Below are 27101 nucleotides of genomic sequence, written 5' to 3'. Positions count from 1 at the left end.
AGACGAATCCCGTTCAGGATTCGAGACAGATCCGTCAGGATTCGAGACAGATCCCGTCAGGATTCGAGACGCATCCCGTCAGGATTCGAGACGAATCCCGTCAGGATTCAAAGACGAATCCCGTTCAGGATTCGAGACGAATCCCGTCAGGATTCGAGACGAATCCCGTCAGGATTCGAGACGAATCCCGTCAGGATTCGAGACGAATCCCGTCAGGATTCGAGACGAATCCCGTCAGGATTCGAGACGAATCCCGTCAGGATTCGAGACGAATCCCGTCAGGATTCGAGACGAATCCCGTCAGGATTCGAGACGAATCCCGTCAGGATTCGAGACGAATCCCGTCAGGATTCGAGACGAATCCCGTCAGGATTCGAGACGAATCCCGTCAGGATTCGAGACGAATCCCGTCAGGATTCGAGACGAATCCCGTCAGGATTCGAGACGAATCCCGTCAGGATTCGAGACGGATCCCGTCAGGATTCGAGACGAATCCCGTCAGGATTCGAGACGAATCCCGTCAGGATTCGAGGCGAATCCCGTCAGGATTCGAGGCGAATCCCGTCAGGATTCGAGGCGAATCCCGTCAGGATTCGAGGCGAATCCCGTCAGGATTCGAGGCGAATCCCGTCAGGATTCGAGGCGAATCCCGTCAGGATTCGAGGCGAATCCCGTCAGGATTCGAGGCGAATCCCGTCAGGATTCGAATTCCTTCGGATGATGCGTTTTTTTGTAATTCTTGAAGTTCCCAGCAACAAGCATATTTTGCACGTAAACACAATCAGTAACAGGAACGCAAAAATGGTCAACGGGTGAGACCAAAACCTGTCTTAGCTTTGCTAATAATCTCAGACAACGAATGCAGATATTTGCGTTTTTGCCTTTTCTCACAAAGCGAGATTTAAAGAACGCAAAAGAAGGCAAGAAGTGAAGTTAACTTTTCAAAAGAACCAAAGTAACATTTTTTCATGAATTAATTTGAATATTCCAATCAACAGATCAATATGAAAGGCTTAGATTGCAGGACTCAAAATAATTCATGGAAAAAGTGTTAATTTAAAAAAGTTATGCGAGAAATCATTTCTAGTACGGAAAAATTCATACCGATGCACAATAATTCCAAAATCATCTAACGTCGACATCAAAATCATCGGTTAGCACTTTCCATACGAATCGAATTTCCATCGAATTTCTTTAGTCAGAATTCCAGCGCAATTCAAACGCTGTCTTCCTTGTACGACGTCAAGAGCTCCTCTACAATATATGAAGAAATCAATTTTTTCTGTTGTTTTCTTTTAAATATTTGAAAATTGTGATAATGTGAAGGTTGGTCAAATTAATGTACTGTTCCTATTTGTAGAAAGTTTAGCGTCATTTTTTTTTATTCATTTAAAACTTCAAAAAATTTTATGCGAAATGTTTTTTTTTATTTATAGAATATGGTTTTCATATTTCTTTACAAGAAAAGTTCCCTCTCTCTTTCGCCTTCATACATCGGACCCATCCGACCTTAGCCGGCAAAGGCCGCAATTTGGCTGGCGGCAGAAAGCCACGGCAGCGGCGCCTCGTCCCATGCATACAAGTGCAATTAGAATGTAATGGCGTGAGTGAACTTTGCGGAATGTTGTTGACCGACAATGGGCAGAGCATGTGGCTTGCCGAGCACCCGTGGGACGTGCGAAGGACCATCATGGATGGCATGGTGCACTGCAGACTGTGTCGCCATTTCTGCCAGGAATGCTCAATTTCGAGGTACCTACACAATGTTGCCGTTGTTGTTGTTGTTGTTGAACGACCGACGATGTGTGGATGGAAATGATGGAATCTTTTGAAGTTTTTCCGACTCAATTTGCAGCTTGACAGAGTGTCACTAAGGCACACTTGCGATTCGCCAATAAAAGCCGTGAAGGATGAGGCGAGAAGCATGATTTATACATGGGTCGGGTAGATTAATTGTCGTATTTACATTTAATAATCGAAAGAGAAAAAACTCTTGAATAATCTTTGCATATGATTATTAGCATAAGCTGAAATCTGCTGAGTTGAGTTGAAAAAGCGCACAGCATTTCTTTGCGCTGATCAATCACATCTTCTTTTTTGTTCCGGTTGCGACGTACGTCTTATTCGACCAAATTTTTCAAAGCATGAAAACTCCATACATATAAATTTGAATTTTAAAAATAAATAGAGAGGACTCGTTTTCAGTACATTGCAATGTATTCCAATTTTTCAATTCTTTTTGGTCCGATTGCGGACTAACGACTTACAATTGAAGCGCAGCGTTGTATGTCTTCTCATCTACACAAAACGGACGATGACCTCATTTCCGACAAACAACTAATCTTTTTTTACAGCATCACGACCATAGTTAACCCAATTCCGCAAAAGTCTATAAATCACTTTTCCTCTATAACTAATCCTATTTCCCTACCATCCGGGAGTGTTCGATAGCCCACAAAGAACTAGGAGCAGCACCTTTTTATTACAGTTTTACCCCGATTATAATGGCAAACAACTTGATGATGATGATGATATCTTCCTTTACCGTCCACTGCATTCTTTGGGCAACCTTCGTCTTCCCTGTGCCACCGGTCCCCATTAGGTCCCACCATACCATCGACAGAACAAAGCACCACGAATGGGGTGCAAAAGTTACGACGAAATCTAATCACAATTTCATCTCTCCGGACGGCGCGCGGCTATGAAATTAAGCGAAAAGCTCTTCGCTGTGAGAGCGTGTCATATATTTTTATGGGAAGTTGTTTTCGCCAATAAAAATATGAAAATAAAACAAGATTTCATCACATCGCATGCGAGTGGGCCAAGAAAGACTTCCAGGGGAGGATGGTGTTATGTGAGTCATCTGTATTTTTCGTTCATTTGTAATAAAGTAGAAAGGAATACTTTTCAGGTTAATTTGTCATACCTCCCTGATGAGTCTTTCAGCTTAATTTATTTAATTTCAATTTTCGAATACTTTCTTTATTTAATTATATCGAAACGAGTTGAATGCATAATGCAGCCACCAAATTCCGAATTATCATATTATTTTTCGAAAAATGTTTTAGGAAATGTGATAATTTCTAGGACTTGTTAAAGACATTATTAGGAACGCAGACATTCTTTACAATGATTTTTTTAAATAGCTATTGGATATCAAATCTAAACCAGAAAATCTGATATTCAGTAGATATTTGGTTCCAATTATTGAATCCCACATTTAAAACCAAGAATCCGTTGCACTTCAGACCGTTCTCTCCTACCGCTCGAAGTAATGAAAATAAAATAAATGGGTATCTTCAAGGCGGCAAGCTTGCAAGGCTTGGTGCACATCAAGCTGGATCATTATGGAAGAACGAGAAAAATATTATAAGTTGTTCGAGCTATAAGCAGTATCGCACTGAGGTCCATTTTTGGAACCGAGTTGAGGAAAAAAATCGCTTCTTGGTGCGAAAAAGCGTGAAATCCAGACCACCAAGCAAGGTGATAAAGTATATCTTATGAATTTGGAATCCCCTTTCGAATAAAATGGTGTCAAGAAAGCTCGAATGATGTCAGAATTTAAGACTCAGCTTGACGAATCGGAAAAATATCTGGCTATGGCTATTCATTTGCATATATGCAAACGTTAACCAGAACTTTTTCATGTAGTTTACTGCTTGCAGTGAGTATTTAGTGATTCAATAACAGTTTATTCAAAAAGCTTCGTATAACATTGTTACGTGCTTCTGTGGTTCTGCGGCAATTGTTGATGTCGCGTTTTTTCCTTTTTTTATGCAGAGAAAATATTCCGACCATTTTCCAAGACACAGGCAGATTGCACTAACGATATGGAGCACTGGAACCATAACGCAGCCTTACGGCTCGGGAAAACGTTCGGCCAGATTTTGGTCCGAGCGTTTTTTTTAATGGGACCGAATTTTTAATTTTGACCATGTCAACATTTTGTCAATCCAGCTCCTTTGAAATAACACGGGAACAAAATACGTGCAGAAGATTCCCGAGGTGTTACGTTGCCTTTAATCAGCGCAGCGGTTCCTGTAGCCAGTAGTATTAGTAGTATTGTAGTATTACCAAAAAAACACGAGCACTCTACATAAACTACGAAAAACCTCTTAGTGCAATGATAATCGTAATCATGTAACACAATTGCAAATACTAACCAAAAACGAACAGTAGGTAATGTCTGTGACATAACCGCTTAGTGGACGTATGACTTGACTTGACCATGCCTTTAAGATACATAATATGTCCTAATTTTTCACATCAACTATTTTGGATAAATAATCGGCGTTGCATACCATTCCTTGGCAAAATATTCTCATCAAACCGACACAGAAATCAAATCTACCTCGAACAAAAATCATCAAAAAAATTCAGGAAGTATCTGTCCGGTCACGAAATATTAGCCTCGACAGTGGCAACCTTCCCACTGAAGGACTGCCTGAAATAAACCTCAAGTTGGCTCAGCAGGGGATGAAGACTGTATCTCAGCCCTTCCACTGAAGGGCCTTCTAATCCGTGCGATAGCGACTGAAGGAGAACATTATTTTGACCTCTTAGAGCCTTGAAAAAGGCTGTTTGCTTCGGCTAAGTGCAAAAAGTAAGAAAACGATCTTTTCAAATAACCGCGAATTTCTAGTGATGGTGTAAAAAAGACTGAATGCTGTGCGAGCGAATGCACTTTTCATTTATACTACTTAATTTTGAATCTTCTCTGCTTCCCAATTGGTGGGCCAATCAGCTAGTGTCTTGTATCCCGCTTCTTTGTCAGCCAAAGCGTCATCATCATCAACGCGTTCGAGAAGGGCTTCTTCTTTTTTACGCTTGTTGCTCGCTGCTGGCGTCTATTACTTAACGGGACTTTTCGCTTGATACAGGCCAATAAGCCGGGCAAGCGAGCTTAGAATTGCAGTTCAGGTGGGAAGTAGGGTGTTCTTTTCTGAGACAACATTGTTAGCAGTAGAAGGAAGGAAACACCCGGACATGGGATTTCGGGTGATAAGATTTAGAATTCATAACATGGGACGATCATTCAGTCACGTTCGCTTTGTGTGCGGTCAGTATCAAACCATGTTTTTCTACATATTTTTTTAGCATTGATCAATGAATTGATATTTAATGTGCTATATTGCTTAGAATTTAGTTTTGGGTCGCGCGGATTTGGCGCAGAATGCATTTTCATGTCGCTCGGAAATGGCGTGGATTTGATTTTAGTCGGCGCGGATTTGGCGCGGAAAATATTTCAGGATATCCGTAACAACCCTGCAATTTCTATCCCGAAGGGAATTGCAAGCTTTGATATTGATCTCTATCATTGGCTCTCTGAAGAACCGTTTGTTTTTTGGACATACATGCTGCATCATGTGGCTTTTCTTCAGCCTGTCTCGGCTCATCACCGATGCCGGCCGGTCTCGGCTCGAATCTGCTGCTGCTGCCGGTATATGCTCAGCATTGCTGCTTTGTCGGGTCTGTAGGGTGGACTGCTGCTGTACTGGCTAGGTTTCGGCTGATGATGGTGGCTTCGATGACTTCATTCCCTGCTAAAAGGTGTGAGTGCTGTTCAATCGATGATGCGATTGCTTCGCTTGTCCCGGTCAGAATGAAAGGAAAAAATCGCGTTGCGCTATTTTATGGCTTCTCGGCAGACCCAGCGGCTGCTCATTCGCTGGTGTCTGCACCAATCAGAACGTGGTAATGGAATGATGCAAGAATTATGCGGTACCCATATTTATAGGTTCCCTTGATCTCAATGTTTTTCATTGAAAACAGTTTCATGCCTATTGAAACAAGTTTTCGGGTCTTATCAAGCATGGACATGAAAGGCATACTTGAAATCTGTCGATTGAGGGGCTTACCGCAGAAATTCGTCCACTGAGACGAACGCTATTAACGATTTGAATATTTTGAAATGACACCCGGTATAGTAAAGAGAGACGTAAGTCCTACGTCAAAAATATGTGAAGTGTAAAATAACTACGTTACAAACAGGTCATAATCTGCTCTTAGCAGATTAATTTTCTTCAACCACCGCCGACGGCCATCACATATGTTATTTGGACGGCTACCGGTGGAGACATCGTTTCATAAAGCTGGTTTCTCGCGCGCGTTTGCGGTTTTGCTGGAAATCATCATCGTGCGGCCGTCATCAGGCAGTGCCCAATAGAATTTATTCAGGCATCAAGTGAAAAATGAGAGAGAAAATTCTGCTGACACTGACGACAGCCACTCAATGATTTACTGCTTATTTGCTACAGATGCCATCTCTGTAAATAACAACGAAACGAAAGTCAAAATTTTGCCAGAAAATCGTTTCGCTGCTTTGACAGTTTTCAATACGGACTTCTGCTTTATAAAATGATGGTCCTGAAAAGGACCTATTAAGTGCGCTTTTGCTATCACTATCAGTATGCGAGATAAAATCACTTTAGTACTAATCCAACCGACGATGAGATTTTTTGCAACAACCACCGCCGACGGCCATCATTGTTGGATGAATTTCGGAATCTTGATGATGTTGCTGACGACGGCTACACGATTGTTTACAGCAAACCGGATCAGAATCCACTTTCGATCTGATCACAGTTGTCCAAAGCATACTCCACGAACTCACACAACCAGCGGATGTCAGATTTTCTTACAATTCTGTATCAGAATGATGAGTCTCACTTCTTCGCTTTTCGCTTTTCATTTTTCACAGTGAGAATTGAGAAGCGAGAATTAAGTAGTGAGAAGTGAAAAGCGAGAATCATTATTATTCACTTTTCATTTCGTACTTCTCACTTTCCGCAGTGGGAAGTGAGAAATGACGAGTACAACTTCTCACTTTTCATAACGTGGTTTGAGAAGTAAGATATAAGAAGTGAGAAGTAAGGCATCCCATTTCTCATTTATAAATTTTCACTTCGCACTTTTAACTTTTCGCCGTGATAAGTGTGAAATGATGAGTGAGAAATGAGAAGTGTATCGTCTCACATCTCACTCTTTGTTTCGCACTTCGCACTGTGAAAAGTTGCACAGTGAAAAGTGATAAGGTAGGATAAGGCAAGATAAATGATAAGTTGGATGTTTTACTTCTCGCTTCTCACTTATCATTTCTCAATTCTAATTTCGCACTTCTCATTTTCGCAGTGAGAAGTGAAAAGTAAGGCGTCTCATTTATCACTCCTTATTTACCACATTCCACTTCTCATAGTGAGCAGTGAGAAGTCTTACTTCTTAGTCCTCACTTACCATGTCCTGCTTTTATCAGTGAACTCTCCCTTACTCTATATTGAAAGGACCATCGAGTTAAGCAGGTATCGAGATGGGTCCACTCCAGTACCTCGAATGCTATTACCCCGAAGGCCACTATCCCGAATAGGACAGTACCCCGAAAGTCATCACCCTGAATGGGACACTACCCCAAAATCTATTACTCTGAATGCATTTCGAATCTGTAGTTTTTCCATCATTTTTTTTTCACACCCACAGATACAGATGAATCGTAAAATGACAATCTTTGAAAATAATAAAAGTATATACACTGCCCCACATATTGTAACAATAATTAGTCGCTCCATTTTGCACATTCGTTAAATGAAAATGACCCATATTGGTGTGTGACCCATGATTGTGGGGTCAGTATACTACTTAGAGTTTCTTAGAGAAAGGCAATAAAGGCTCTGTTTAACCACCTTTTTTGTTTTTTTGTCTATAATTTTAACTATCATTCTACGCCATTATTATCTGGGACAGTGCTATTCTATGAAATGGAGTAAGTGAGAAGATAACGCCTTCTTTCAATTAACATAAGGCCAACAGTGAAAATAATGCTTTTTTAAATGAACTCGTTTGCCTGATATGAAGCTGAAAAAAGAGATTTGCCTGCTTAAAATGAACGTGTTTGCTCAGTTTGAGGCGAACAGAGAAGATAATGCCTTCTTTAAATGCATGTATTTGCCCAGCATGAGGCGAACATAGAAATGGCAAACCGAGTTGAAAAAGCATTCGGTATATGGTGAAGAGAGTAGATGATGCCTTCTTTAAATGAATGCATTTGCCTGCCGAGCCGAGTTGATAACACCTTCTTATAAAATAAAGAATTTGTCCGGTTTAAGGCAAACATAGGAGATGCTGCCTTCTTAAAAAAAGGGTTAGTCCGGTTTAAGAGGAACAGAGTTGATAATGCCTTCTTTGAATGAACGAATTTGCCCTGCATAAAGCGAACAGTGGAAATAATGCCTGCTTTAAGTGAACGCGATTGCCCGGTATAATGCGTTTGCCTGATATGATGCTTTCTATAAAAAAAACGTGTTTGCCCGTTATGAAGCGGGAAGAAGAGATAATGCATTCTATAATTGAACGTGTTCGCCAGGTTCAACGCTTTACCTATTCGGTTTCTTCGTACCGCATGCCTACCACAAAGATGGTTGCGCAGCCAAAAGTCATGACGATTTTTGTAGTCACTTCTTCACATAATTGACTGCACGTGTCGGACGGACTGGATCCAACCAGAATGGCGTCTCAAATAAACAAAAATAAATACACTCATATCATTAATAGTGTACTTGTCAAAGGACTATCGGCTCGAAAAATAAGTAGGGATATGCTATCAAAATCCTCATAAAAATTGTGTAATTTACTCGATTGAAGTTGCCTTGTTGTTGGGTAATTTGTACGCCACTGACCCCGAATGTCATTACCCAGTATGTGTCACTACTCCAAATACCATCACCCCGAATGGGGAGGGGGCTTCTGAACACTTTTTTAGTTCAAGAAGTTTAAAAAAAAAAATTCTTCTAATAAATTTGTCTCTGGGGGGGTATGTCCAAACACCCTCCCCCCCCTATGACTATGCCACTGTTCGGGGTAGTGGACTTCGGGGTATAAGCATTATGGGTAATGGAATTATGGTTAGTGTCGTAGAGTCATCGAGATAGGGAGTGAGAAGTGCTATATGCATATTGCGATAAACAGAAGCAAGGGGAAGATATGATAATTAAAAAGTGAGAAGTGAGTGGAGAGGTACAAGACAGAAAGAAGAAGGAAGACAGACGAAGAAACTAGAAAAAAGGGAAGAGAATGAATCTCGTTTCTGACCTCTCGTTCATCGGTATTCACTTCTCTTACTACTCCTTTCTCACAACTCACTTCTCACTCCTCATCTCTCACATCTCACTACTTATTTCTCACTTCCCTCTTCGCATATCTCGCTTCTCACATCCCTCTTCCCATTACTCACTTCTCATTTTTTACTTCTCACTATTAATTTCACACTTCCCACTTCTCATTTTTCACTTTTTACTTCTCACTTCTCACTTATAACTTCTTATATCTCACTTCTGGCTTCTCATTTCGCACTTATCACTTTTTACTTCTAACTTATAACTACTCACTTTTCATTTCTCACTGCTAAATCACATTTCGTGTTTCTCACTTGTCGTTTCCCACTACTCACTTGGAATTTCTCACTTCTTGCTTTAAGATTTTCACTTCTCACTATTCATTTCTCACTTCACACATCTCACTTATCACTTCGAACCTCTCACTACATATTTTTCAATTTTCACTTCTCACTTATAACTTCTTATATCATATTTCTGACATCTTACTTCTTAACACTTTTCACTTCCAAATTCTATGTATTCACTTCCCACTCTCTTCTTCTTTCCACTTCTTACCATTTACTTCACACTTCTCACTCCTCATTTCTCACATCTAGTTTTTCATTTCTTACTTTGATTTTCTCACTTCTCTCTTCTATCTTTTCACTTCTCACTTTTCATTTCTCACTCCCACTTCTTATTTCTCCCTTCTCACCTCTCATTTCTCACTCCGGCTCAGTGATATTCACTTCTAACATCTAACTATATCGTCCATGTGAACTGATTCTAACGACATCGAGTTAGCGAGGTGAAACTGCATTGAGAAATTACTTTCACTAAGAGAATATCGACTTACGGAGGGAACGCAGTAGGGGAACTGTACCGGTTTTGGCCATGTCCCTAATTTGGCCAATTTTGCGAATAACTTCTAAAATAAAGCAATTCACGAGGGTTTTATTCGTTCCAGCAAAAGAGATATCTCTCACGCTTCTACGCTGCTTTTTACTGATCGATTGTTTTGGGTAAATGTGTATTTTCCAGGGTTGGTCAAATTAGGCACTAAGGTGGCCAAAACCGGTGCACTTCCCCTATGCTAGATTCAAGGGACTTTCAATGTCATCGAGTAAGGTAAACATCGAGTTACAGAACATTGTAAAACGTGAGACGCCATACTTCTCACCCCTCATTTCTCACTTCATTCTTTCCGCAAAACAACCATTTTGACCAATACGACCAAATGACCTATTTCTCCAAATAACCTTTTCGACCAAATTACTTATTCGGCGGAATTAACTATTAGGCAAAATAACTTTTTCGGCCAAATGTCCTTTTCGGTAAAATTTCCTATTCTACCAAATGACTTTCGGCCGAATGGTTTGTTCAGCCAAATGGAATGTGCTTTACTGTTGTACATATATCCACGATGTGACGATTGGATTGAAGAGCTAACCGAGGGGGAGGTTGGTATTCGGATTTTGATGGTTTTTCCGCAAACGTGACCTTTAAAAGGTCTTGTTGTGTAGGGTTTATCACGCCTAGAGTAGGAGGTTGAGGGTTCGAAACATGTGCTGTGCATACAGCCAAGATTAAAAAAAAGGTTTCCCATGGCCGGAATGCCGAATAATATGCAATTAATTGTGGAATATTCGTCCAAACAACTTTCCGTACTGGTGGCCTTCGGCCAAATGGCACTTGGCCAGCCCTTTCCCCTCTTCTACATATTTTATTTTGGATGAATTAATTGTTCTTCGGACAAATGGCCTTTTTGGGCGTTGCGTCTTTTCGCGCGAGTGGAGTTCGGCCAGTGTCATTCTAGTGTTTGTGATAGAATCATCATAAAACTGGGTTTAGAACGATAGGGGAAGAGGTTCGATTGTGGGCACCCTATTGTCTTTGGTCTATAACTTTGGCCCTAGTTGATATTATGCCGAAAATATCGCAAATTTGACACTTTTGGACATTCCAATTTTGTGGTTCGGTTGTGGGCACCCTTGAAAAGTCGGCTAAAAATTAAGAAATATAATAAAAACCTCTTAAGCTTAAAGAAAAGAAATTATTTATTTATTCTAATAGCCAGGAATCAAAAAAAAACTTAGATCAATCCGCCTAGCAATGATGATGCCTTTCTCGTGCATTAGGAAGGATATTGAAAACAATCACATAAGAAAGGTACAAGATTGCACTTTAGGTGAATAGATTTAATTTTTTCCATTAATTTATGTTTATTGAGTTCATTTATATGCATCACAGTGAACAAAAATTTATTCACCCTAACAATAATGGTGCCATTTTCGTTCATTAAAAAAAATTAAAAATAAATTTTGATTCCATAGTCCGATCTGTCCAACTTTTAATAGAAAAGAATGGTACAGGCGTACAGGGTTCCCCGTTGCATGCAATTTATTTCAAGCAAATCGGTCAACGCTTAGTTTCAAAAAGTGCGTGTACAATAAGGCCGATCAGGGATTGAATCCTAAAAAGAATGAACAAGTCTCTTACTTATCATCTCTGTATACATATACAGTGACCTGCATAATAAAAAGCAAACTTGCCGTTTTTCATACAAAATAGTCAACTTTGGAGATCTAGATCTCGAATGCGTGTGAACCAATTTTGCTGAAAATTTGACCAAAGCTCAGATATAACTTGAATTTTACCACACCTGAGTTTCGACCATATTGATTCATAGGGAAAAAAAAATATCGCGGTAATACCAAAACGATTTTTTTTTGGCAAAAAATTTATTTTATAATATCTTGAAAACCTCAACTCTTAGTGTACAAGTATATTCCGCAAACTTTTTCGTATTGCCAAAATACGCGTTTTTGCTGAATAAGTCATCAGTTTACAACCTATAGAATTCAAGATATTTCAAAAATAAATGTTTGCCAAAAAATTCATTTTGGTATTACCGCAATAATGTTTTACACTATGAATCAATATGTTCGAAACTCAGGTGTGGTAAAATTAAAGTTATATTATATATAATATCAAATTTTCAGCAAAATTGGTTCACATGCAATCGAGATCTAGATCTCCAAAGTTGACCAACGGCGAGTGGGCTTTTTATTATGCCGGTCACTGTACGTTATGTACCATATCTCGAGAGACTTTTTGGAAGCTGTCATGATAAAGAACTGATTCGGGAGGCTACACCCCATGATAAATTTATTTTCAAAGCTCCAAATGCGGGGAGCACTGGCTCGGATGATGCATTTCAAATTGTTTTACACAGCTGTGTAGTAACCAACACGAAATGAGCGAAAACAAAGCGAGAATCACTATTTTTCTGTCTCCAACTGCCCATCCGATTTTGTTTTCTCGCACTTGTATACAATTTTGATAAATTTGTTATCATGGCTTGTTACGATTCGGAACAGTTTTTTGCCTCTCTTTAATCGTTGTTCGTTATCTATTGAGAGCGATTTCTGCGAACCCTGAGGCCGATACAAATATTTAAATACAATTATGCCCTTCCCACTCGGATTTTTTACCAAAAAATAATATTTTGAGGGGGAAATAAAAAAAAAAATCCGGAAATTTTGAAGATTTCAAAACATTTTTCAACAAATCCAAGGATTTTTTTTATTTTAATATTTATTTTTTCCCCCCCCCCCCCCCCTCTTGAGCTTCCGGAGACCAGTAGGACATAATTTTAATTAAATATTTGTAACGGCCTAACTAGACACGGTGGAAATACAGAAACATAAATTAAACTCATTATTTCTCTCAATTATGTCTAAATAATTATAAAAGCTGCATAAAAACGCCATAAAAAATAAGTTAGGGGACAACTACAGCAATATTGATTGATTTGTCAATAAAATGAGGGTGCCCACAACCGAATTTTGTAGCCCTTTTGGAATGTCTGGTAGCATAATTTTGGTTGAAGCTTCAAGATATGAAGATTTTTATCGATATATGTGCCTGCTCAATTACAACATATTAGCTAAAGTTTGAGCCATATAAGCTATCAGAACATTTTATCAGATTAAATAGAGGCACTGTCCAAAAAGTTTCAAAAACCAAAAAGTTAAACTACTGTATGTTTTTTGTCTGTCAGCAAAAATCGAAACCTAGATCAGAACTGAGTTCATGAGTGCTCCAAAGTACCGATTCGCAAAAAAAAATGAAGAAAAGCTTTTTTTCTTCGGCTTTACCCCCATTCTAATGTATTCTTTACCCATTTTAGTTTACTTCCTCGGTTTCATTAAAATAATAACAGGGAACTGACAAACTTCTCCTGCTTACGACGAGCTATATGGAATGATTTAGGCAAGATGCTTACTCAAATGAACTTCCCCACCAAGCTATTGCTGCGAAAGTATTGGTTCCTCTCCAAAGCAAAGCAATCAGTCCCTTGCAAAATTGAAAATTAAATTTAATTGAATGTTTGTTTGTACTCACACCATCCGTGCGGTTCTATTGGACGTTGGAATTCGCTTCGTCTCCCCCCAAAACCCGATTTATTCATACAAGTTTTCTCCAACATTCTTCACCAACGTGGCTTCATTCAAAATAGTGTGCCATTGCTAAAAGCAAAGGAGACCCGGCGAGCAATGTCGAATAAATGCTCCCATTCGGATTTATTCTCCCTGTTGAGCATTCGTAATTACACTTCTTCGAAGCGCTCAAATGGAGTGCGCTAACGAACCATGTGTAGAAGCGCACCTCGCGCGATCCCAGCCAGCAGCAGCAGCGGCGAGCATCTGTTTGGAAATAACCGTGACGTGACCGACTCCAGGGGGGAGCATCATCATCGTAGGCCCGCATGTACGCCCGATGATCCTCCTCACCTATAACGGTAGTCCTCGACCGATCGAACCACCATATTGCCTGTTGTGTGCTCCAGCTAGGCGCTGCTAATGATTTGGTTTGAGAAAATAACGCTGGGATAGATTTTGCACAATTAATAGGCCCAAGTGGGCGTCGAGACTTTGTACAGAGCTACCGGGATTCGTTGTGCGATGTTTACGGGTGAAAGCTTAAGAACCATTCGCTTCCGAACATGGTTGGCCCGATTGACGATCTACTGATTTTGTGCACAGAATGGTAAAAAAGGCCACCCCAGTGCCAGTGGTAAGATACATGTCATTATTTTCTGATTGTTGGGTTCGACCGCCGATCGATTTTCTCGTTGATAAATTTCAATGCAGAGTCATAGTGTCGAAAAAGCACCCTGCACCAAGTTGCAAGTCGGCAATGTCCCCACATGGTGAATGAAATTCCAGTAAGAAGATGAATGCGCAAATCCTTCCACCTTGGCACAGCTAAGGTAGTTCGTTAGAGCGCTACCGCAACTTCGCACGATCGGTGGCTCCGATCAGGTACTCGATCATTCTAATCTCATTGTTTGGTTGGAGAATTCGATATGCTTTAATTAACCTCTCGCTCTTTCCCCATGAGAGTTTCTGCCTTGCAATCAGTAGAACAAACGGTCACACATGGACAGCATCAGCCCATAACAAGACATACACCCCCTTCATGCAGAATAAGCGAATGGAGGGGGGGCAGCAGCGGTAGATTCTGTCTTGAATATCAATTTTCCCGGCTAGATAATTGGGTGCTTTGGTGTGTCGCTCGTTGTCTGTTAGTTGCGTTCGGTCGATTAGCAACGCCAGTTTGGCATGTTGACCCATTGCCCGGTTGTCGGTCATGTTGGCAGTTCATTTTAATAAGCTCCTTCTTACATCGGTTTCTGTAGGGTTTCCTCGTCCTACTAATCCTCCGGCATATCGTCCGCTCCACCACACGACGGACATTGTCGCATTGAACGGTCAGCGTGCGCTGCAGCCAGTTGGTAGCTGGTGGAAACAAAGGCCACATTAATATTCCTTTTATTAGGAACAATGGCTTCTGTCATCGGTGGGATTACAAGAAACGGCCGTTGAGGTTTATTGGTTCCTGTGTCCCGACGATGAGGTGGAGACATTTTGCGAAGACGAGCACTGAACTTAGGTTTCGTATACGGTTGGTTCAAGAAAAATGTATAACAATTGCGACAGGGAAGCCCGTTAGGTACGTGTAGTGTCTGGAAATTATAATAGCTGCAACCATGAATATGTTTTTTTATATATTGCATTGACGATTGATTATTACGAACGTTTAAGACCACCGAGAGAAAAAAAAAATCAAGTTCACAGACACCTGATCATTTTTTTTTTCAAATTTTTCCCGTGGATTTTTATAATCTCCATTGAAAAATCTTTTGAATTTCCCATAAAGTTTGTTCAGAATTTCTCACAGAGACACAACTTACCGAAACAGAAGATTTCCAGCATCGGTACTGCACACCGAAAGGATTCCTGCTTTCGAAATTCCTCACCGAACTGCCGTAATCTAAGAAAGTGACGTAAGCGCCAAATCACGTTGATTATTGTTCACTCGAATGTGGACATACCAACGGTCGCCAAACTGCTATACTTCTTACAGTCTCTAGAATGGAACACAAAGAAGCGCTACGAGTCGGTCGATATCGAAGTCGACAGTTAAGTTTGCGCTTGGGACGCATTCTTCAAGCGATATGTCAACCATCAATTTCTCAAGCGGCATTTTTTCAGGGCACTCTACGATTTGCCAGCAGGAAGTCTTCTTTTCGCATTCTAGGCCTGATCGACGATTTTCAGCGTCATGTGCAGGCCCTTAAAAAACTGACGATCTTGTGGACCTATTCAATTTTCCTGAGCCTAAGAGGAGGAGATGAGTACACACGGTGACGCAACGTATGATGATTTTTTGGAATTCTTCTAGCAGCTCGTACGAGTGTTTAGCTCATTTGGCTACGAGCACCATCGGCATCCATCGCCGTTGACAAAGGTGGCCGGTAAAATTCCAAAACTCGTCAAATTCGAGTTCGTAATCTACGCCACTGCATCCTCCAATAGCGTCTCACCATGTCTACTGTTCTGCTCCGGCAATCACTGTCCAATCTTCCTCGGGAAGGATGTACGCCTTCGCCGAGAATTCGTCACACTAAAGCGGTTGTGCTGGAACTGACTGTGCAGCGGACATCAGTCAAAGAAGTGTATGTCGAGGTTCTGGTGCCGTACATGTCACGAAGAACAACATTCGCTACTTCACGATTCTGCTTTCACCACGTTGTCGTCAAGTTCAACCGTGTCATCAACAGTTACTGTTCTGTGCATGAGCATCACCATGATGAGCATGATTAACCGCTTGCGGTTGCTACTCCATTATTGTCGGACCAGCTGTATTTACACAAGGAACCAACAGATGATATTCGGGGTACAACCGTGTTATCAACTGTTCTCGTTCAAAAACCGTCTCCGAACACAAGCGAGGCAAACTGCATTCCAAAGTCACTAGCGAAGATGCTGTTCAACCCCCGTTCGAAGATAGACATATCCATATCTGGGATTGGCCTCTTGACGCACAGTACGCACATCCGCACATTACAGCTACTGCAACAACTTTCGGTCGATCTGTGCTGCTTGAGTGCAATCACCATTCAGTCGAGAACACAGGAGTTTTCGACGAAACTACAGTTCCTTATTCTTAATAGTCCTTCGGTACATCTGCCGACAATACCACTCAATCTATATCTTGCTCTCACCGACACTCAGTTCCAGTCTTCCTTGAACCAACAATCCCTATGATATCTTTGGAAACTCAAGGGATATCGCAGATCATCGTCCTCTGAGTGTTCTATCGTTCTATGGTACGCTGCGTTGCTGTGGTCGCCGACACGTGAGGAAAATGTGTCGGAAGATGCTTCACTCTCCGGAAGAATTCCTGCAACAGATTGCGTGTGAAATTGGGCACTAATTTCCGAGGAAGGGCCGTTTGGCTGAATACCGTTCGGCCGAAGGCCCTTGGCCGGAAGTTGTTTGGCCGAACAGACCATTAAACCGAAAGTCATTCGGTCGAAAGGGTTATTTGGACGAAAGTGTCATTTGGCCGAAAGGGTCATTTGATCTAAAGGGTCATTTGGCCGAAAGGGTCATTTGGCCGAATAGGACATTTGACCGAATAGGACATTTGGCCGAATAGGACATTTGGTCGAATAGGACATTTGGCCGAATAGGACATTTGGCCGAATAGGACATTTGACCGAATTAACCCGTAACGCTGGATAGACACCTTTACATGGTGTGTTACGGGGATCTACCACGGTTACATTGCCAGCTACAGGCAAATCCTGACCCAACGAATACCTTCCTCATTATCGAACTCCGTGGTATTTATGAGGGTGTCGCTAAGTCGGTGGCCTCTCGTTAAGTAAGTACCACATCAACAATTCCTTCCTCTCCCTAGTTACGGTGAAGATGGGCGTGGCCAGTAAGTAATCCTCATGCTTTTGTTATTTTTGTTTACGACTGGAATCAAGGACTACTCCCCTTCTTGATTTCTGATAGCATTCTAGATAAGGATCTCAAAAGTAAAACATGAGTATCACTAGTGTCCAACCTACGAATTACACCGTAACAATACTAAAGCTAATGCTGATGCTAATAGGACATTTGGCCGAATAGGACATTTGGCCGAATAGAACATTTGGACGAATAGGACATTTGTCCGAATAGGACATTTGGCCGAATAGGACATTTATCCGAATATTATATTTGGCCGAATAGGACATTTGGCCGAATAGGACATTTGGCCGAATAGGACATTTGGCCGAATAGGACATTTGGCCGAATAGGACATTTGGCCGAATTGGACATTTGGCCGAATAGGACATTTGAGCGAATAGGTCATTTAACCGAATAGGTAACCTATTTCTCAATTCTCTCTGTGAATAAAGAGTAGCGCGAAGTGAGACGTCTCACTACTCACTTCTCACTTCTTATTTTTCAGAGTGAGGAGTAAAAAATTAGGAGTGAGAAGTGAGACGTCTCCATTTTCACTCCTCATTTGTCATTTCTCACTGTAAAAAGTGGGTCGTCTCACTTCTCACTCCTCATTTCTCATTTCTCACTGTGAAAAGTGAACATGTAGTGCGAAGTGGGTAGTGAAACGTTTCACTACTTACTTCGCACTTCTCACTTTTTACAGTGAGGTGAGAAATAATAAGTGAGAATGGAGACGTCTCAATTCTCACTCTCCACCGGGAAGAATGAGAAGTGAGTAATGAGACGTCTTACTTTTACTTTCGCACTACTCCTTTTCACAGTGAGAAGTTATAAATGAGGAGCGAGTAGCGAGACGTCTCACTTCTTACTCCTCAATTTTTACTTCTCACTGTGAAAAGTGAGTAGGGAGACATCTCACTTCTCAATTCTCACTACTCACTTTTTACAGTGAGCAGCGAGAAATGAGAAGTGAGTAGTGAGACGTCTCACTTCTGTCTCCTTATTTCTCACTTCTCACTTCAAAAAGTGAGAAGCGCGAAGTGAGTAGTGTAAGAATTAAGGTGAAGTAAGTTAATGAGGTGTGCGAATTGAGACGTCTCACTTCTCTTTTCTTACTGTGTAAAGTGAGTAGTGCGAAGTGGGTGGTGAGACGTCTCACTACTCACTTTTCACAGTGAGAAATAGGAAATATGCGTCTTTTTCGGCCTAATGACCCTTTCGGCCAAATGACTCTTTCTATCAAATGATCTTTTCGGCCAATTGACCAATTCGGCCAAATGACCTATTCGGCTGGATGACCCTTTTGGTAAAATGACTTTCAGCCTAATGCTTTTTTTCGGTCTAGTGGCATTCGTCCAAACGGCTTTCGATCGAACGGGTTTCAGCCAAACAACCCTTCCCCCTAATTCTCAGCTGCACCCGAGCAGGAGGAAATTCCCAAAATAATATAGCCTTGAACTAGCCTTGCATAAGGGGTAAAATACAATAAAATAATACCAACAATAGTTTATACCAATTTCTGTTATCGAGGTCGTCGCTCCTGCTCGGGGAGCAGATTCAGTTACTTATGACTTCTAAATCGATGATGATGATTTTCAATTCAAGCTTATTCGGGTTTGCTTTACGCGTTGCATTTTTACAGTCTACTCTGTGTTTCGATTTTGGTGTTATCAAAAGTCTTCTTCCAGGGCGACTTCTTCCAAAGAAACGTCTGTTTTATTGTCCTGGTCAACTTCAGGCCAGTGAATGCTATGCCACAAATCTCCCAAATGAAGTGAAACGTGCCTCCTGAGCCGATATTCTGATATCAGATAAATTACTCACAGAAGGAATGGAAGGCGTTCCTACCAAGGCATATGCAGCAATCCTCGTTTGCCTAGCCACGAGAGCCTTCCACAGCAATCCTGTTAGCGACCTCATAACAACTGCTTTCCTGGAAAACCTGCGTCGTGTGGTCGCTCGAAGAGGTTTTTCTAGCTGCAATCGCACAATGCGACACGACAATTTCCTAGGGTTCGTACCACGCACTCAACCGCATCTACCGGATGCTGAAGGTGTTCAACAACGATTGGGATCGGATCTTCAGCTGGTGTGCGGAGAACGAGATTTGGTGGAAGTTTATTCTAAAGGCGAAACATCCAAATTTTGAGCATTTTTATTCAATTTAAAATTTTGCACGAAGTTTACAAGATGGGGATTTGAAATTCCATTAAGGGAAAAAAAATTTCAATAGCTTCCTTTCGTACTACATCAGAGGCACTCAGAGGTGAAGAGACCTCTGCAAGTGGCGTATTGAGAACTGTCCGGCGCTGGGGGATCTCATCATACTGCAAATGTTACGTCCGAGTTTCAAGAAGAGTCTGCGAGGATTGAAGAGATGGGATTACACAAGAATAAAAAGCATTCAGAAAATCACAATTCAGGCAAAGGAACTTTCTGAACTATTGAACTTTTAAGACTTTGTAGAGCTGTTTCGATCAACATCAGAGAAAGTCATCGAAGTAATGATGTAGCCCGTTGTCGGACTCTAGCAATCGTGTGATACGGGTATCAATGCAGCAACGGACTGCAATGCAGTTCTCAAAGGTGGAGACGCCACCTTGTTTCCAATCGATGGGTCAAAAGAGGTTCCAATTCAACATGTTGCAAACTTCATCTATAAGAGACCAGCAAAAAGTTGTATAGAAGCTGTATAGAAGGTTTAAAAATTCGCGAGTTTCATCCTAAAAACGAGATTTGTTCTAATTTGATATCTCCAATAAAATAAACGTTGGTAACGATAACGCCAATGCACAATCAAATTTTGTTTTGTTTTTGTCGTATATCAACCACCCTAAACATGCTGAGATCGTAGCAATCATCGATGCTAAACTGTCACGTTTTTTTGAAGCTGCAATTTTTTTACGCTGATTTTTTCATTTGTTCAAAACTTAAAACCGAAGATTTTGAAAGTTATTCTTGCGTGTTGAATCTATCAGTTCTCGAAGATCCACAGTGGCTATATCCCGGATATACAGGGGATGGACAAAATAATTAGGATAGGCAAATTTTGGGTAAAATTAGATGTGTGTAACTATCTTAGTTATCATCCGATTTTGACAATTCAGGCATGCCCGAACTAGAAAATTAATGCAGTTTGACGGTATGTCCATGGAACCGACTATGGCCACCGGATTCCGGAGATATTCCGGGTTTTTCGGAGGTAGGTTCAAAACCGTAAATTTGAGGTGGATATTAGGTGAAGCTGTGGTTAACAATTGAATAATATTAGTAACCACAAATGAAGTAGGGCTCTTGCTGATTGGAACCATATATTGAGATTTGGAATCGGACCAGAATCAAGTGAGATATGGCCATTTCTTTAAAATCTGTTCCGATCGATACTTATCAAAGGGGTCAGGCCACAACTTCATTTGAATCTCGCTTTTTGATAGATCGTCCACTATGATTTTATTCTAGAAGGCCTCTAATGTGTCCAGAATGAAAAACCAATTGAATAAACGGATCCGGGAGTCGCTGGGATGTCCCCGGGGAACCTGTGAATGGGGACATTTAAGTTTTAGCACCAAAATCAGTCATTCGACGGCTCTTTTTTCATGGTTTTCGATCAGGAAGCGAAGTATGAATATAAAATAATCAATTTACGGTTCTGACCGCTTCCAGGACCTACGGATTGACCCCGGGGAACCTGTGGAAGGGGACATTTTAGTTTTAGCACCAAAACCAGTCGTTCGACGGCTCTTTTTTCATGGTATTCGATCAGGAAGTGAAGTATGAATATAAAATGGTCAATTTACGGTTCTGACCGCTTCCAGGACCTACGGATTGGCCCCGGAAAACCCTGTGAATGGGGACATTTTAGTTTAAGCACCAAAATCAGTCATTCGACGGCTCTTTTTTCATGGTTTTCGATCAGGAAGCGAAGAATGAATATAAAATGGTCAATTTACGTTCGTTTCCTGATCGAAAACCATGAAAAAAGAGCCGTCGAACGACTGGTTTTGATGCTGAAACTAAAATGTCCCCTTCCACGGGTTCCCCGGGGGCAATCCTTGGGTCCTGGAAGCGGTCAGAGCCGTCAATGATCCATTTTATTTTCATACTTCGCTTCGTGATCGAAAACCATGAAAAAAGAGCCGTTGAATGACTGGTTTTGGTGGTAAAACTAAAGTGTTCCCTTCCACAGGTTCCCCGGGGCCAATCCGTAGGTCTTGAAAGCGGTCAGGACCGTCAATGGATTATTTTATATTCATGCTTCACTTCCTGATCGAAAACCATGAAAAAAGAGCCGTCGAATGACTGATTTTGGTGGTAAAACTTAAATGTTCCCTTCCACGGGTTCCTGGGGAATAATCCGTAGGTCCTGGAAGCGGTCAGAACCGTCAATGGACCATTTTCTATTCATACTTCGCTTCCTGATCGAAAACCATGAAAAAAGAACCGTCGAATGACTGATTTTGGTGCTAAAACTTAAATGTCCCCATTCACAGGTTCCCCGGGGACATCCCAGCGACTCCAGGATTCGTTTATTCAATTGGTTTTTCATTCTGGACACATTAGAGGCCATCTAGAATAAAATTATAGTGGACGATCTATCAAAAAGCGAGATTCAAATGAAGTTGTGGCCTGACCCCTTTGATAAGTATCGATCGGAACCGATTTTAAAGAAATGGCCATATCTCACTTGATTCTGGTCCGATTCCAAATCTCAATATATGGTTCCAATCAGCAAGAGCCCTACTTCATTTGTGGTTACTAATATTATTCAATTTTTAACTACAACTTCTCCTAATATCCACCTCAAATTTACGGTTTTGAACCTACCTCCGAAAAACCCGGAATATCTCCGGAATCCAGTGGCCATAGTCGGTTCCATGGACATACCGTCAAACTGCATTAATTTTCTAGTTCGGGCATGCCTGAATTGTCAAAATCGGATGATAACTAAGGTAGTTACAATACATCTAATTTTACCTAAAATTTGCCTATCCTAGTTATTTTGTCCATCCCCTGTAATTAGTGCGCGTTCGTTTGTATTTTTTTTAACGTTGATCAAACTACACGCTACACCCCGCATTCCGTTTACCAAAACGAACCCTGCTACAATACCTACCCCATATATCCAACATCCCTGTGATTTCTCGTGGAAGTGCAGATGACTCGTCGGCTTCCATCAAAGCGAGTATCACGTCAACATCTTCCTACCTATTCCTTAATTGACCTGCATTCGGACACGGCCGGCGCTGGTATTGCTTAATTTTTGGTCACCAGTTCTTACACATTGAAGATGATGTTAGTCCCAAACTTCATCTATTGGTTCTCTGTGTAATTAAAGCTGACCTGGCAATAACGGAGGAGCAACCGTGGGCGGTCAATCATGCTCATGCTCATGCTCATCAACCACCCTAAACATGCACGATCTCATGAACTCATCTACGAAACAAGAAGCATTTCAAATTTGATTGTTTTTTTTCTCAAACTAAATCACTGTTTGAAACAGACTTGGTAGTCATATGGCTACTGCTTCTGCCTCATACGCAGGAGGTTGTGGGTTCAATTCCAGGTCCGTTCCATTCTCCTACTTTGTATCTTTATCCATATTTCTCATGTTCTAGCAATCGCTAGAACTGGAAATGGATTTCCATACCGTTTCCATTTCTATACTACTATACCTTCAACATGACTATTCTAGTAGAAACAGCTAGAATTGGAAATGAACGAAAAAGCTCGTTTCCTGCATCCAATAAGAAATTCTATCAGTTGCTTTCTCCTACCTGTCACATTAGTAAGCTCGTTAACCAAGACGAACCCCTTCTGCCCCTCGAACCTAATCCAAAAATTCCAACAAATTCCGCATGAACTTGTGGCAAGTGCAGAGGTATATTCGGCTTGCAGTGGGCGAGTGATTGTATCATCATTTCCTCCCCTTCCCTACATTGACTTGCATTCTGACGTGGCAGGAGCCAGTCCCAAGCAAGCATCTGTTGGTTCTCTGTGCAAGAACAGCTGATCTGGTCATAATGGAGTAGCAACTACGGGCAGTCAATCAAGCTCAAGCTCAAACTAAATCACTGTTTGATAAATTTTCCCGTAATTTTCAGAAAAGTGGACTCCACAATGACCGTAGTCTCCCAAACAATATTGAAAATATTGGTTTATTTGAAAATTCTGAACTGAATAACTTAGCAATAGTTGAATCGTGGCTGAAACCAATCAGTACGAACAAGTAAGTGAAGTTGTAAGATCTGACCGTTGCAACAGAAAGAAAACGCGATGAGGAGGAGTTCCATTTCACATAAAATCTAATTTAAAATTCTCGGTCATATGTAAATCCGGAAAGTATAGTGATATTGACTATTTGTTCAATAAACCTAACTCAGTCAAACTTGTGTGCGGTGTAGTTTACAAGCCACCTGATATCAACTTTGATAAATTGGATAATATCTTCAATACAATATCAGAAATCGTTTCAATCGATGCAAATATCTTGATAATGGGTAAATTCAATATTAATATGCTCAATTATGACTCTACCAAACTATCTATTTGTCTGATCAGTTGAGCGCATTATCATTAAAACTAATAGATACATGGCCTACGTGTCATAATCGCGTATGTTAACTCTCCGTTGTTGACTTTGTTTTTTGGTAACTGCACTGTCAACATAAGCAACACCCAAGGCGCAACTAACTCTAAGCTTTCGACAGTATCCAGAAATACTAACAAATACTAGCGAAAAACTGAGTCTTATCTACAGTAAATTTATCGAAGAGCCCTGGTTGGGAAAGCATGAAACACAACGCCACCCAGTCAGAGCCGTAGCGTGGGTTATCAGCGCCCTTGGCGAAACCTTTATTGGCGCCCCTTACTTACTAAGGAAAATAATATATTTGCTTTTTATATTTAGAGAAAATGGGATCTTACTTTGGAAAGGTAAGATCAAAATATTAAATTGTTTAAAGGTGCTTCGAATAACAACTTATGTGCAGGAACAATGTGGTTTGTAAAAGTCTAGTAGGTTGCAAAAAACCTCTGAACAATTTTATAATTATTTTTGATATTTGCAAAATATGTAACCACTAACGATCATCACAGAGTCAGGCAGAGCTCATAGAAATTGAAGAATTCTTTAAGATTCCTGTAAGCTCATATGACCTATGTTCAATATGATTAAAGTAGTAAAAATTGCCCGTCTAAGACGAGTTAAGTACTCTCTATTTAACTCCACCAATTATTTCGATATCTTTGCAGATACGTATTTCGACCACAACTGTGTGGTCGTCTACATCTGCAAAGATATCGAAATAATTGGTGGAATTTAATGGAGAGTACTTAATTCGTCTTAGACGGTTGAATACATTCCACTAAAAAGAGCTTAAAATATTTTTTTTTAGTAAAAATTACCCAAGATCAAAAAAATTGCTAAAAAATGTCTAATTATATCACATTTCTGGAAAATTCAATAGAGGGAAAGACGGCTTTGGCAGGTTTTGTTCTATTATTGGCAGGGGGGTTTTTGTCGACCAAATTTTATGAAATTTGGCCACAATATTCTTTGATATGCAAAGAATGTTTAGGCGAAATTTGAGCCTAGTCAGTCATAAAAAACCCCCCTGCCAATAATAGAACAAAACCTGCCAAAGCCGTCATTCCCCCTATACCAATAGATAATAAAATAATAAAAATATAAAAATTAACAAAAGCGTGGATCCACGTACTAGAATGAATAAAGAATTTCGGATGGACATCATAATATCTTTTAACCTTTGGCTACATTTTGTGTATTATTGATGAAACTTTCTCGAAAAACACTAGCTATCAGAAATCTGCTTAGCATGTTTAACATAAAAATGTTTCATTAATTTTATGTAGCAATATAAATAAATTTAGATTTTGGAAATACCATCGTATTGTTGCTAGTCAAATAGGACTATAATATTCAACTCCAAAAGGTGTCGTTTTACACCTGGAATCGGACTTATTTGAATTATTCCAATCAAGAAAAATCCAACTTTTGCGGGGCCGTCGGTAGTTTGGAGCCATTACTTGGTTCAATAAGTGTATGGAAAAAGATGGTCGATGAACATGTCCAGAGTCGAATCTTGATTTTAGAGCGGGTTGGTTGATGATCGGAAGCACCATTGGACCTATTCGGATCAAGAGAAATCCAAAGCTGGTGTGGCTTAATCGGTGGTTTGGAGGAATTACTGGATTTAATCGCGTCAATGAAATTCAATACCTAATCGGATCAAGAAAATCTAGCCCTGGAGTGGGCTGGTCAATTGTGACCTAATTGGAAACCCAGCTTTAGATGATTTTCGATGTTCGGAATCGCTATCGTACCTAGTAGTCGGATCAAGTCTGGGTGAGTCAGTTGGTGACTGAAATCGGTATCAGACCTATTCAGTTGATAAAAATCAAACTATGGAGTGTAACCAGTGTAACTGGTTTCAAAAGATTTTGAGAAACCAGAATAGATCTCAAAGCTTAGACCAATCCATATGACCTGTTGATGTGATATCTGTACCACAAACTTTTGGATTTTGTACTCGATTTGTTTTTTATCGGCCACTTAGTTATTATAATTGTTCTCATAGTGTAATTCTGGATTTCGGCGCCCCCTAAAGGATTGCGCCCTTGGCGGGGGCCAACCTGGCCAACCGCACGCTACGGCGCTGCACCCAGTCGATACAGTCCAGCTAGTTTTTGGCAACACATGATTTCAGTCTCCTTTAAATTCTTAAAAAGTCACTGAACAACTATTTCCATTACTATTACTTTTGAGCAATCTTTAGGGTCCATGTTTTGGTTTGATAGCATTAGAATTATAAAATGCGGTTTGAAATCTTTCTAGAATCCGTAGAAGGTAGAAATCAGGTGTTTCCAATACGGGGGAACACTGTGTTTTATCAACCGTTTCTTTGTTTGACGAAAATCATGCATACTAGAAATATCACGAAATACTATTGCGAGACAATGAGTAGTATTATCGCAAAGTTTAGAGTTACTTGCCCCTTGGCAACACCTACCATTGATAGATGAGAAGCTTTTCGACTGTTTGGTCTGTAAAATGGGCCTTTGAATTTAATTTGAAGATATATTGTGTTTAAACATTTAACAATTTGTTACGCTTTTATTCTTTAAATCAATCCTGACATGTTGTGGACCGGATGGAAATTAGTTTCAATGCTGCTTGTCTTACAGGTTCTAGTACCGCGATTCATCTTATCGCACAGTATATTTCATGGAGCCTTGAATGCTAGTATTAACGCAAGTTCCTTCCAATAGCTTGATTTACCATACCTTCCAGCACACCAAGCCTTCATGAGCCATGACACATATTAAACCGTGGCTTGATTTATTGCCCTCCAGTTTTTTCATAACCACCTTCTTACGACAAAATGTTCGACCACCGCACCAGCAGAACTAGGTTGCATCAAGTTCCAATCTTCCGGAGGCTACCGATCCAACGATGAAAAGAACGCACAACAGGTTGTTTGCTGTTCCATCGGGGTGCAATTAAACAACAACGATTCCTACTTATCGAACGGAGCGAACTTGTGAATGGTTCACAAAGCACCATCATCATCTCAACAAGACGCTTTGCAACCAACGGTAGTCCATCTAGAACAGCGCCTTTTCCGTACACGGAGATACAAAAGTTTGTGAAAGTAAATAATGTTCGCACATTTTCCCACTCCAA

At 40.6% G+C, this 27101-nt stretch overlaps 1 protein-coding gene across 1 annotated transcript in view; it reads left to right on the top strand.

Annotated features, from left to right (window-relative positions):
* LOC134225413 (frizzled-like) overlaps positions 1-27101 on the top strand; it is a 335777-nt gene that overhangs the window by 134332 nt on the left and 174344 nt on the right. The gene's annotated exons all lie outside the window — the stretch shown is intronic.

This window comes from Armigeres subalbatus, chromosome 3 (assembly GCF_024139115.2).
Source record: "Armigeres subalbatus isolate Guangzhou_Male chromosome 3, GZ_Asu_2, whole genome shotgun sequence".
In the NCBI taxonomy this organism is placed as follows: domain Eukaryota; kingdom Metazoa; phylum Arthropoda; class Insecta; order Diptera; family Culicidae; genus Armigeres; species Armigeres subalbatus.
The sequence above is the reverse complement of the archived record's forward strand: the minus strand, read 5'-3'. Positions and strand labels throughout refer to the sequence as shown.